The 13,510-nt window shown below is 42.2% G+C and overlaps 2 protein-coding genes across 4 annotated transcripts in view; both read left to right on the top strand.

Annotated features, from left to right (window-relative positions):
* The window catches only part of AGBL4 (AGBL carboxypeptidase 4), a 2,901,779-nt gene that overhangs the window by 1,954,238 nt on the left and 934,031 nt on the right, over positions 1-13,510 (top strand). The window lies entirely within an intron of this gene.
* BEND5 (BEN domain containing 5) overlaps positions 1-13,510 on the top strand; it is a 98,629-nt gene that overhangs the window by 56,177 nt on the left and 28,942 nt on the right. The gene's annotated exons all lie outside the window — the stretch shown is intronic.

A 13,510-nucleotide genomic window follows, 5' to 3' on the forward strand; every position in this document is an offset into this window, starting at 1 on the left:
CCCCCCCCCATCTCCACGCACCAGAGCAATTTTTATATTTGAGCTCCTCCATACTTCTGTTCCTATCAAAGGGATTCCTCCATCTCCATCTCCATCTCCAGACTCTTCCATCCTTCTGTTCCTATCCATGGATTCCTCCATCTCCAGACTCTTCCATCCTTCCTTCTGTTCCTGTCCATGGATTCCTCCATCTCCAGACTCTTCCGTTCTTCTGTTCCTGTCCATGGATTCCTCCATCTCCAGACTCTTCCGTTCTTCTGTTCCTGTCCATGGATTCCTCCATCTCCAGACTCTTCCGTTCTTCTGTTCCTGTCCATGCATTCCTCCATTTTTATCCCCAGACTCCTCCAGCTTTCCATTCTCTATCCATGGATTCCTTCATCCCCAGACTCTTCCATCCTTACTTTCTTATTCATGGATTCTTCCATCCTTTAGTTCCTACCCCTCCCACGTATCCTGGACTTCAGGGTGTGTCCTCCCTTTTTTTTTTAAAGCAGATGAAATGAAAAAAAATGTGTTCTTCTAAATCAGCCTTTCTCAACCTTTTCAACACAGAAGAACCCTTGAAATGACTTTCAAGTCTCAGGGAACCCCTGCTAAAAATGACTAAGTCTACAACACATGATACATTAGTGTGATAGTCAGTGGTAAGCATGCCCCTTAAGCCTCATACACATGACAGGACTTTGTACAAACTTTCCCATGGATTTTTGTACAAAGGGCATCGGCCATGAACTTGTATTGCATACACATGGCAGGACTTTTTCAGCCAACTTTCACCAAATCGCGTGGTTTTTCTGCTCTTTACCGCCACCTTTGGTCAACTTCTGTATTGTCTGATCTTTTGCATTGGCTCTGAGCATGCGTGTTTGTACTTTGTACAACAAACAAACAACAAAAGTCTGATGAAAACCAAAAAAGTTTATCCGCTGGAGCGTGCACACGGTCGGATGTTGCCTTAAAACAGCTAGTTTGCAGGTTTGTTGTCAAAAAGTCTGATCGTGTGTATTTGGCCTTTACACTTGTGGTCACTGAGAATTATCCCCTTACAGATAGCTAAAAAGATCAATGGTGTCAGTGGGAACTTACATAGTTACATAGTTAGTCAGGTTGAAAAAAAACACAAGTCCATCCAGTTCAACCACAAAAAAATATATATATATATATATATAATCAATATCATACCAGCCCATATACCCAATTCTATACCCACAGTTGATCCAGAGGAAGGCAAAAAACCCCAGCAGAGCATGATCCAATTTGCTAAAGCAGGGGAAAAAATTCCTTCCTGATCCCCCGAGAGGCAATCGGATCAACTTTACCTATAAAATGTTAGTACCCAGTTATATTATGTACACTTAGGAATAATCCAGGCCTTTCCTAAAGCAATCCACTGAGCAGGCCATAACCACCTCTGCAGGGAGTCTATTCCACATTTTCACAGCTCTTACTGTGAAGAAACCTTTCCGTATTTGGAGATGAAATCTCTTTTCCTCTTGACGTAAAGAGTGCCCCCTTGTCCTCTTTGTTGACTGTAAAGTGAATAACTCGACACCAATATATATATATATATATATATATATATATATACCCCTTATATATTTGTACATGTTGATCATATCCCCCCTTAATCTCCTCTTATCAAGAGTGAATAAATTCAGTTCCTCTAATCTTTCCTCATAGCTGAGTTCCTCCATGCCTCTTATCAGTTTGGTTGCCCTTCTCTGCACTTTCTCCAGTTCACCGATATCCTTTTTGAGAACTGGTGCCCAAAACTGAACGGCATATTCCAGATGAGGTCTTACTAATGATTTGAACAGGGGCAAAATGATATCTCTTTCTCTGGAGTCCATACATCTCTTAATACAGGAAAGGAGTTTGCTCACTTTGGAAACCGCAGCTTGGCTTTGCATGTTATTATTGAGCTTATGATCTACCAAATCCCCCAGATCCTTCTCCACTATGGATTACCCCAGTTGTACTCCCCCTAGCATGTATGATGCATGCATATTCTTAGCCCCCAAGTGCAGAACTTTACATTTATCAACATTAAACCTCATCTGCCACATAGTCGCCCAATTAGACAGAGCATTGAGGTCGGCTTGTAAATTGGAGACATCCTGTAAGGACGTTATTCCTCTGCATAGCTTGGTGTCATCTGCAAAGACAGAAATGTTACTTTTGATCCCAGACCCAATAACATTTATAAAGATATTAAAAAGTAAAGGTCCCAGCACTGAACCTTGGGGTACACCACTGATAACCTTACACCATTCAGAGTAAGAATCATTAACCACTACTCTCTGAATTCTGTCTTTTAGCCAGTTTTCTATCCATCAACAAACTGATGTTTCCAAACCTGTAGACTTTACCTTACACATGAGCCGTGTGTGCAACTTATCTGAGAGGCAGAAATTCTAATTTCTCAAGGAACCCCTAGCAACCTCTGGAGGAACCCTGGTTAAGAAACCCTGTTCTAAATGCTTGAATTTTCATTTATTTTTAATGGAAACCATCATCAGTAATTGTGATGCTTTGCGCAATCAAATCACAGAATCGACCAGATAATCGTAATTGAATCGTGAGACCAGTGAAGATACGCACCTCTAGCATGTAGCTACCCCTGTGCATGCAACATAATTTCCCAAACATGACCCTTCCATGTTCCTTAACCACTTGGGATCCGCGCTATTGCCAAATGACGGCATTAGCGCGGACCTACTTTTCCGGGACTACGTCTATTGACGTCGTCCCGTGTACGAGCGGCCTGCGCGCCCCCTGAGGGGCGCGCGCGGCGCGCTCTGTGATCGGCGAGTCCATGAGACTCGCCTGATCACCGATCCGTGCAAGGGGTCGATCCCGACCCCTTATCACGTGATCAGCTGTCAGCCAATGACAGCTGATCATGTGATAGAACGGAGCCGGTAATCGGCTATTATTCCTCCTCGCGCTGACAGCGCGAGGAGAAAAAAAAAAAGCCGATCACCGGCGGCCGTGATCGGGACATCAGTCCCGATCACGGCCAGTAATACAAGCGACCACCTGCCCCCTGCCAGTGCCCACCTGCCGCCTGCAGTGCCATCCTGAATAAAAGTAAGTGCCCCCCGTCAGTGCCACCCAGCAGTGCCCATAGTGCCCACAGTGCCACCCAGCAGTGCCACCCACAGTGCCCACAATCTGCCTCAAAGGTGCTGCACCCCAGTGCCGCCCATCAGTGCCCAGCAGTGCCGCCCAGCAGTGCCCAGCAGTGCCGCCCATCAGTGCCCAGCAGTGCCACCTATCAGTGCCACCTATCAGTGCCCATCAGTCCCATCTATCAGTGGTAACTATCAGTGCCCATCCGTGCCACTTATCCGTGCCACCCATCCGTGCCATCTTATCTGTGCCCATCTTTGCCCATCAGTGCCGCCTTATCTGTGCCCATCGTTGCCGCCTTATCTGTGCCTATTAGTGCCGCCTTAACTATGCCTATCAGTGGCCACCAGTGCAGCCTATCAGTGCCCACCAATGCAGCCCATCAGTGCCCACCAATGCAGCCCATCAGTGCCCACCAATGCAGCCCATCAGTGCCCACCAATGCAGCCTATCAGTGCCGCCTATTCAGCGCACTTCAATGAAGGAGAAAAATGACCCGTTTGCAAAATTTTATAACAAACTATTAAAACATGATTTTTTTTTTTTTTTGCATCTTTTTTTGTTTGTTTAGCAAAAAATAAAACTCCGAGCTGTAACTAAATACCACCAAAAGAAAGCTCTATTTGTGGGAAAAAAATGATAAAAATTTCATTTGGGTACAGTGTTGTATGCCCGCGCAATTGTCATTCAAAGTGCATCAGCGCTGAAAGCTGAAAATTGGTCTGGGACTGAGGGGGGTTTAAGTGCCCAGTAAGCAAGTGGTTAAAATACATTGTACCTGTATGTGAATGTGTGTGTAACTGCTGATGCACAGAGGCATTGACGTTACAGAAGTACATTGGCATACAGCCATTCACTCCTATGACCGGCATGTGGGAAAATGACGCTTTTTTTTTTATCCTAGGCATAGTTTTTTAGCTAAATACATCCATGTGCTTGTAGACTAAAATGTTAAATATTTTGTTCTAAACACTGCAGACCATACAGCAGACTGTTCAGGTTTGTTTTAATGTTTGAAGATTTTATTTTTGTTGTCTTTTATTTTATATTTTTGCTTTTTTTTATTTTTGCATTTCAACAAAGTGTCTTGATCATTTCAAGTGTCAGAAAATACTTCAAATAAAGCCTTTATGCATTGCTTTAAAAGAAAGCAATAGTATCTTTTGAGCAAGTTGCACATTTCAAGGTTTTATTGTAACATTTGTCTAAAAGTCATTTTTTTGATGTGGCTTTTAAATTTTAATTTGTTTGATGTTCCATATTTACAGTGTTTCATACACAGATTTGTAAATTCTCCCTCTAGTGGTAATCTGTTTTGGTAATGTAATTAGCATCTCTGCATGAAGACTGCTGGGATAAATGCGGTGCGTCTTTAATCAGGTCAGTCCTGACCGGTTTTGCAGGGAAAGAGGAGCACAAATCACAAGTTATTGTGCAGTGCTACCAACTGGAATAAAAACCTGTGTATTTTCTGAGCAAATACAATTCTTTTGATCTACAGTCAATGTATTAAAAACATTAACGCTAATTGACAAGATAGCAGTAAAGCAGCCCATAGATTTTTCGATTTAATTACCTTCCACCACAGGTGGATGGCAAGAAAATTGCTCAATTCCTCCATCAACACAGTCAGTGTTGATGGGGGAATGCCTCCCACAGTGTTGTCTTCTACCGGCAGGGAGCCTTCCCGGTCATCAGATCATGATTAGTAATATCAGTTATAGCCACCGGCAATAATCGCAGTAAAAAATCCAGCAGGCTTGTTGTACCCAAGATAATCGATGGATCCACTTCAGCCTGTCCATACATAGGTCGAAATGTGGCCATTCCTTGCTGAACTGGCTGAATTTCATACCATGTATGGCTTAAATGAATTGTTTTCAGTGAGCTTGGCCTACTTATAGACTTGCGTTTTTTAGGGTGCAGTCACACTTGCAAATTCACCCTGCCTGTGTCTAAATAGTTTGTTGAATGGTATCCAAAGACAAACAAAACCGAAGATACAAATAAATTACCTTAATTGGCCTTGAAAACTATCGGCATCCTTCACAACGCACTTTTGGCAACCTTCATAGAGCTTCTGGAAACTGTCAGCAAAGGCCGCTTTAGGAATCGACCGCAGAACCGCGGTCACACATTCCTGGATAGCCGCCACATCCACAAAATTTTGTCTTGACCTTGGACTTTTGCAGGCGACCCTTTATGGGAAGACTGTGAATGCCATTCTATCGATTGGCGCTTGGATTCATGATCGAAGTAGCAACAGCAGGTCTCACCCCCTGTGACAATGGTTCGCTGGAAGGATGGATCCTGGTCACACATGGTAATGAAATCTCCAGAGGTTTCCATCCATTCTGTTTTTTTGATGGTCTGTCAGCTGGTGCGGCACAAACGGGGAACGGGGGGATATCTTCCACTTACCTAAATCTTCACAGACAATCGTGTCCTTGCTAATGCCCTATTCTTCCACCATCAATAGTAGAGTCAGTCAGTGATCTCGTACCAGCATTTGTCGCACTCGCTCGATCATGTCTGGTGTTCTGCTTGTTGACAGCCGATCCTAACGTGGCTCATCCTTAGTCGTTTCCTTCCCATCGCAAAAGCGCTTGAACCAGACGTAAACACATTTTCTGCTCATGGCTTCCATCCTGTACACTTACACCAACATTACATGCGTCTCTATAGCCACTGTTCCCAATTTGTAACAGAACTTGATGTTCACTGTTTGTTCCATTACACTGTGATCCTACCTCTCACACTGACTACGTTCAACTGCCCGCAACGGATTTACCCCAACGGTCACATGTACTCCATGCTAGGTGACGCTTCTCATTGTGTCTCTGGATCGCCATGTGCGTTGCCATTGAGCTATCAGACCATTCACTGAACTTTTTAGACGCACTTCGTATGGGAGCTCCTGAGCAGGGGTTCCTGCGATTAGCTGCTCCAATGAAAGCAATAGAAAGCTGCCAGCTCCCGCAGCTAATCAAGTCCACTTGCATGTAAGACACAAATAAACACATACATACAGATAGACATTTTAAAAATGGTAGTACAGTGGAACCTTGGTTTATGAGTAACACGGTTAATGAGTGCTTTGAAAGACAAGCAACTTTTTTTTTAATTCTGACTCGGTTTGCGAGTGTTGTCTCGCAAAACTTCACTGTCAATCACCTGCTCCTCCAGTGCTCACTGGAGCACTGGGCTGTGGAGGGGGCAGGAGGGGCTCTTCTCAGGCTCTCAGCTGCCGGTCCAAGCATCTGGGTGGATCCCAACATTAATGTCAGAATCTCTCCAGAGCTTGGACCAGCTGAGTAACGTCAGCCGATAGCGGGCTATAGCCCTTTGAATGCAGGCCACAAAGTGCACACCTGTGATCCCAGGAGAAGTATAGCCAAAAAAAATTCGGCCCTACTCCTCCTTTAAGCTAATTTCTTATGTCTTTATTAAAGTGGTTGTATACTCGATTTTTTAACTTTTACCTACAGGAAAGCCTATAATAAGGCTTACCTGCAGGTAAAAAAAATATCTCCTAAACCTGTACGGTTTAGGAGATATCCCCCTCGGTATGCGCCGCTGACTGCAGCGGCGCATGCACACAAGGGGATTCTCGGCCTGAAAATCCGGCAGTGGCCGGCGGCCGGAATGAAATCTCCCGCGAGCACGCGCGGGAGTGACGATATCGCTGCTCCGGCCACTCACAGCGCCGGAGCCGCGATACCCGGAAGAAACGCAGAGGGAGCATGTCAGCTCCCTCGGCGTGGATCGGGCCAGATGTCGGGGCCTCGTTCTAAGGTAAGTATTTCATAATGAGCTAGTATGCGGTGCATACTAGCTCATTATGCCTTTTGCTTTGCAGGTTTAAAAAAAAAAAAAAATGTGCGGGTTTACTACCGCTTTAAACACCTACTAACTCTCAACACACCATCAGCTACTCTTATTTGTATGTCCTTAGAAAGCTCCTTTTTGCTAAGCATGGGTCACATCAGCTGATGCTTCTTATGAACAGAAATCCTAAAATATTTAAATGTCTTATCAATCAAAGTAGCTCCAAACCACACCTCCTTTTAATAATTGGACTCCAGGTGTGCAAACTACTCACTCCAATTAGTTGTCTTTGAAGTAATTAGTCTACGGCAGTGGTCTCCAAACTGCGACCCGGGGGCCATTTGCTTGCAGTTATGCTAATCTTGGGGCACTTTTCTTAGCACTGAAATTAACAATGGCGTATTATTCCTCACACTGACACCAACAATGGGGCACTATTCCTCCCACTGACACCAACAATGGGGCACTATTCCTTCCATCAGCACCAATAATGGGGCACTGATCCTTCCGCTGACACCATTGATGTGGCACTATTCCTTCCGCTGACACCAATGATAGTAGCACTGTTCCTTTCCGCTAACACCAATGATGGGGCATTGTTACTGATGCTGGGACATTTTCTACTCCCACTAGCCACAGTCTGGCCCCACTAAAGTCTCAAGGAAAGCAAACAGGCCATTTGTTTAGAAAGTTAGCCCCCCTGGTCTATGGGTTCCCTTACTTTTTCCTCCAGCACTGTGAATGTTTAATGGATGTGTTCAGTAAAGACTCAAGAAATGAGAATAATTTTTGTATTATCTGCTTAAACGCAGTGTTTGTCCATTATCGTGACTTAGATGAGGATCATATCACATTTAATGGCAAATTTCTGCAGTAAGCCAGTTAAAGCGTTAGTTACCCCCAGCATTTCATATTCCTGATTTGTGCCTGCCGTACCATGTACTTGTATGAGAAAGTATCCTGTTCTCTTTATATTGCTGCCTTTGTGTGAAATCCCTGCTGTTCCTGCTGGTCCCCTTGCTTTCCTATTAAAAAACTGGATATCATTAAGCAGGAGAGCAAAGTGTGATCAGTTCACTAGTTGTGCTGGGAACTCAGCCTGCTCTCCTCCAATGATCAGACTTGTCCGGACACCCCCCTCTCCCAACCTGCACAGCCTGTCACTGGGAAGCTCAGTGTGCCGTTGCATCTCCTCCCCCAGCTCATATGCAGCTGAGAACAGAGGGAATGTGATCATTTATAAAAAAAAAGGGGGGGAAAAGGGTATTTGGAATGTTTTTTTGTTTTTTTTTCTATCTCTACACAAATGATTTGCCCTTCATTTCTATTTTAAAACTGAATGGATTGTATTACAAGTTGATCATTTACAATCACTTTAATTCCAAGGAATTCACAAAAAATATTTGCGTAAACTATATGTAAAATAGAGTGAAGATTAATTCCATAACACCGATTTATTTTACTTAAATAAATGAAAACTAATTGAAGTGGCTATACGGCCCCTTTCAAGTGAACCTGTGCCCATGTAACTATATGAGTATACATATCTTTATCAAGCAGTGAATAAGTTTTAAAACAAACCCTAATGCCGCGTACTCACGACCGGACTTTTTGACAGCAAAGGTCCGACAGAACGAGTCCGTCTGACAATTCGATCGTGTGTGGGCTCAATCGGACCTTTGTTTGCCAAAAATCCGGCGGACTTTAGAAATAGAACATGTGTTAAATTTTCCCACCTGAACTCCGCCGGACCAAGAAATCCGTTCGTGTGTATGCTAGTCCGATGGACAAAAACGGACGCTAGGGCAGCTATTGGGTACTGGCTATGAACTTCCTTATTCTAGTCCAGTCGTACGTCATCACGTTTAAATCCGTCGGACTTTGGTGTGATTGTGTGTGGCCAAATCTGTTCATTCGGAAAGTCCGTCGGAACTCTGCCGAAAGTCCGTCAGAAAGACTGTCGGACCTAGTCCCTCAAAGTCCAGTCATGTGTACGCGGCATTACTTACCTCTGTAGCTGCAGACAACATGGAGCAATTTATCTTCAAACTTTACCCCAGCAACACTCAAGTCACTCGAGTCATCTCTCACCTACCCCACTCTCAGATTTCCTGCTCCGTGTCATCATTGAAGCAGATCTTCACCCAAAAGGGGAGGTTTCGCTCAGCAACCCCCCCCCCCTCGGTTTTGACAGGTACCAGTTTATAAACTCAGTACCCGTTATATAGGCACATAAACTCGCCTAAGCTCTAGATGCATTTATCAATTCAGCATTTAGTATTTTTTTCAACGGCCAGAATAAATAAAAATTCTGGCCAATGAAACAAACGCCCAAACTCCAGACTGCTAAACTCTGCTAAAATGTTTTGAAAAAAATGCAGCTTATGTGCGTTTATAACACTGATGTAAAGATATACGCCTGTAAAGATAAACAGCATTTACAAGAAACCAGTGTACATGAGCCCTTTTTGTAGCTGCTGACTTTTTTAATTTTTGAACTTTAGACTGGGCAACCACTTTAAGGATTAGTTGGCTCCAAAGCTGCTGGAAGGGGGAGCAGGGTTAGGTGAACTGAGCTGCTGAGAGATGACTTTTTAAAATGAATTGTTCCACAGTAACTGCAGCTACAGAGGTCAGCAAGGGCTTGTTTTAAAGCTCATTCCTTGCTTGGTAAAAATATATTAATATTTTGCATGGCAAAAACCTAACCACTGATTCCTGTGGGGGCCCTTATGAGAGCTTTCACGAAGAACGAAGCTTGGTGTCCTGGATACCCACAGTGCCGAGCAGCTGAAGGCCACATGTCCTAACATCCTGGCTTCTTCTTGTGTCACTGGGACAGCAAGTAAGGGGAAATCTCCCCAGCGTGTGCACAGACAGCAAGGAAAACCTGACAGAAAGCTTAACCTTTCCCTGCTTTTGTCCAAAATGTAATAAAAAGTTCAGGATGGAGATCTACTTTAAGATCATACCTCCCCGAGGGATTTCTAGCTCTTCAAGGTAAACAACATGATTTACTCGACAAAATGAGAAAATAAGACATGTTCAGTGGTGTGATCTGATTTCTGTAGCTCTCTTTCATTTGCTTTCATTAGTGACAAAGCTCCTACTAGCTTCTGTTGGAGTTTTCCCCAGGATTCATGTAACTCATAACGCTGGCTTTATCAACTTTAACTTCTAATCAGATGAAGTCTCCGGCTGCTCGCGGGCCCAGCTCACTTCATCAGCTTTGATGTACCTGCTGCCTTACTTCTGAAGAAGACCGAGTGGTCGCTCTTTAAAGAAGCCTTACGAAATGAATCTGTTCATTAAAACGTTTCTCTGCCTGTACAAGTGTGCGGTCTTTGACTCCACACCATCCTCTCATTTTTTTTTTCCACTTTAACCAGCAGTTTGAGTTGGGAAGATTTGATTTTACATAGCTTTTGAAGAAGAGCTCCCAAAGGACCCTAAAGGCAAGCACACCTCCTTTTTTTTTTTTTTTTTTTTTTTTCTTCTTTTTAAACTTCTTTGCTTTGACTTATACTGACCAGAGATTGTCAGTATTCTAACCAGTACAATGAAGATTGGAGCACATTACCATAATTTCCACTCGGTGGCTTCATGGGTAGAACATACGGAGACTCTACAGTCCTTTCTACATCAAGTTTGTATGTTCTGCCCTTACAATACCAAAATCTCCCGCACTACCACAATAAAATGTGAAACAAGGCTAAGAAAAAAAAAAAAAAAAAAAATATATATATATATATATATATATATATATATATATATATATATATATATATATATATAAATGATTGCAGCTGTTGTCACCATTTTTTTTAAATAAAATAAACTTTGCGCAATCAAATATAATAATGCATCACCTAAACCATATACACATATAGCAATTTATATAAAAAGCTAATATTAACCACTTGCCGACTACAATACATATATATATATGTTGGCTGAAGATATTGGCCATAACCCCAGTATAGTTTTTTGCATGAAACCATTCTGAGCAGCTCATGAGCCTCTGGAATGGTTTCCAAAGCAGCAGAAGGGGGTGTTCCTCCCCCACCCACTCCCCTCATTCTTCCGCTCGCCGGTGTTTCTCGGGCTTACCTTTTCTGCCGGTTCGCCCGAGAAATGGTCAGACGGTGCGGCCGGCTGCTCCCATAAGTGATCAAAGAGTAGATCGTCTCTATGGTCTTGGAGGACCAGAGCGATGTCATGTCGGCACATCAGGTCCAGGCTGGAAGTGAGATTTTTATTTTTTTTTGGATCTTTTACTGGTAAAAAAGTGATTTGGGGTCTTTTGACCATAAAACAGACCTGTCATCCTTATTTATATTACAAGGGATGTTTACATTCCTTGTAATAGGAATAAAAGGGATGAAAAATTAAAGGACAGTGTAAAAATAAAAAGTAAAATAAAAAATAAATATCTAAAAGAAAATACTATATGTAAATGGTATTCGCACCACACATCCAGTGTACATAAAAATTATTGCCTCTTTAACCACTTGAAGACCAGGCCTTTTTCTGACATTTGTGTCTTTTCTTTTTTTTCCAAACTGACATTGGTTTCTTACAAGTTAAAATCTGTATTTTTTTCTAGAGAATTACTCAGAACCCCCAAACATTAGATATATTTTTAGCAGAGACCCTAAAGAATAAAATGGCGGTTGTTGCAATATTTTATGTCGCATAAAAAACGGCATGGAGGGATGGGGCGCTTTACTTTTTTTTTTTTTTTTTTTTACACTGTATCTTTTAAAAAAAATGATGATGACTTTTATTTCTGTCACAAGGAATATAAACATCTTTTGTGATAGCAATAGTCATATGTCAGGTATTTTTTTGGGAGGAATCTGGGGTCCAAAAAAATACAAACATATTTTTTTTAAATCTGGCGCCTTTAAGGCTCCAGTAAATTGGAAGTGGCTTTGTGACATCGCTTCCGAGTTACTAGATCTGAGACCCAATCAAAGCCGATTCTGGCTTTGTTCAGGTCTCTGGCCAGCCGACGGACGTCCTGGCTGGTTGCTCAGGCCTCCCGGTGGGACGGGAGAGCCCGGGTGGAGCGATGGGGGGGTAGCCACATCAGTTGTTATCACAAGCCGACCATCAGCTGCAGGCATCACCCCGGTACAACCACTTGAAACAGAATGTCGTACGGGTATGTGATTTTGTGGCAAGTGGTTAAACAAGCATTTCCCCCTTTAGGTTAGACTTTGGCCTCAGAAAAACCTATTGAAGATGGCCAACTTTTTGTATCAGCTAGCGTAATGACGTCATCCTGACACACCCTTAACATGTTTCGTCATTCAGTCATGACTACTTTGGAAGGCTCTGCCCTTGCTTATGCTAGTTTCCCTTACTGGTAGTTTATAGTGTGTTTCCACACTTGCAGCCAAATTGGTAGTAATAACAGACAGAAGAGACATACTGTATATACTATTAGAGGGGATATACACTCTATATACTATTAGAGAAGATATACTGTATATACTATTAGAGGAGAGATGTACTGTATATACTATTAGAGGAGATATACTGTATATACTATTAGAGGAGAGATGCACTGTGGTGGTTATTTACTAAAGGAAAATCCACTTTGCACTGCAAGTGCACTTGGAAGTGCAGTCGCTGTAAATCCTCGGGGGACATGCAAGGAAATAATAAACAGCATTTTAGCTTGCACATGATTGGATGATAAAATCAGCAGAACTTCCCCTCATTTTAGATCTAATCCCTCAGATTTAGAGTGACTTTACTTCCAAGTGCACTTGTAGTGCAAAGTGGATTTTCCTTTCATAAACTACCTGTATATACTATTAGAGGGGATATACACTGTATATACTATTAGAGGAGAGATATACTGTATATACTATTAGAGGACAGATACACTGTATATACTATTAGAGGAGAGATATACTGTATATACTATTAGAGGACAGATACACTGTATATACTATTAGAGGAGAGATATACTGTATATACTATTAGAGGACAGATACACTGTATATACTGTTAGAGGGGATATACACTGTATATAGTATTAGAGGAGATATACACTGTATATACCATTAGATGAGAGATATACTGTATATCCTAGATTGTAAGCTCTAACCAGCCGGGCCCTCTGATTCCCCCTGTCTTGTATTGTATTGTAATGTCTGCCCTAATGTTGTAAAGCGCTGTGTAAACTGTTGGCGCTATATAAATCCTGTATAATAATAATATATACTATTAGAGGAGATATACACTGTATATACTATTAGAGGAGATATACACGGTATATACTATTAGAGGGGATATACACTGTATATACTATTAAAGGAGAGATATACTGTGTATACTATTAGAGGGGATATACACTGTATATACTATTAGAGGGGATATACACTGTATATACTATTAGAGGAGATATACACTGTATATACTATTAGAGGGGATATACACTGTATATACTATTAAAGGAGAGATATACTGTGTATACTATTAGAGGGGATATACACTGTATATACTATTAGAGGGGATATACACTGTATATACT

The sequence above is a fragment of the Lithobates pipiens genome, unplaced genomic scaffold, assembly GCF_037356315.1.
Source record: "Lithobates pipiens isolate NorthernLeopardFrog02 unplaced genomic scaffold, aLitPip1_a1.2 Scaffold_23, whole genome shotgun sequence".
Classification (NCBI taxonomy): Eukaryota; Metazoa; Chordata; class Amphibia; order Anura; family Ranidae; genus Lithobates; species Lithobates pipiens.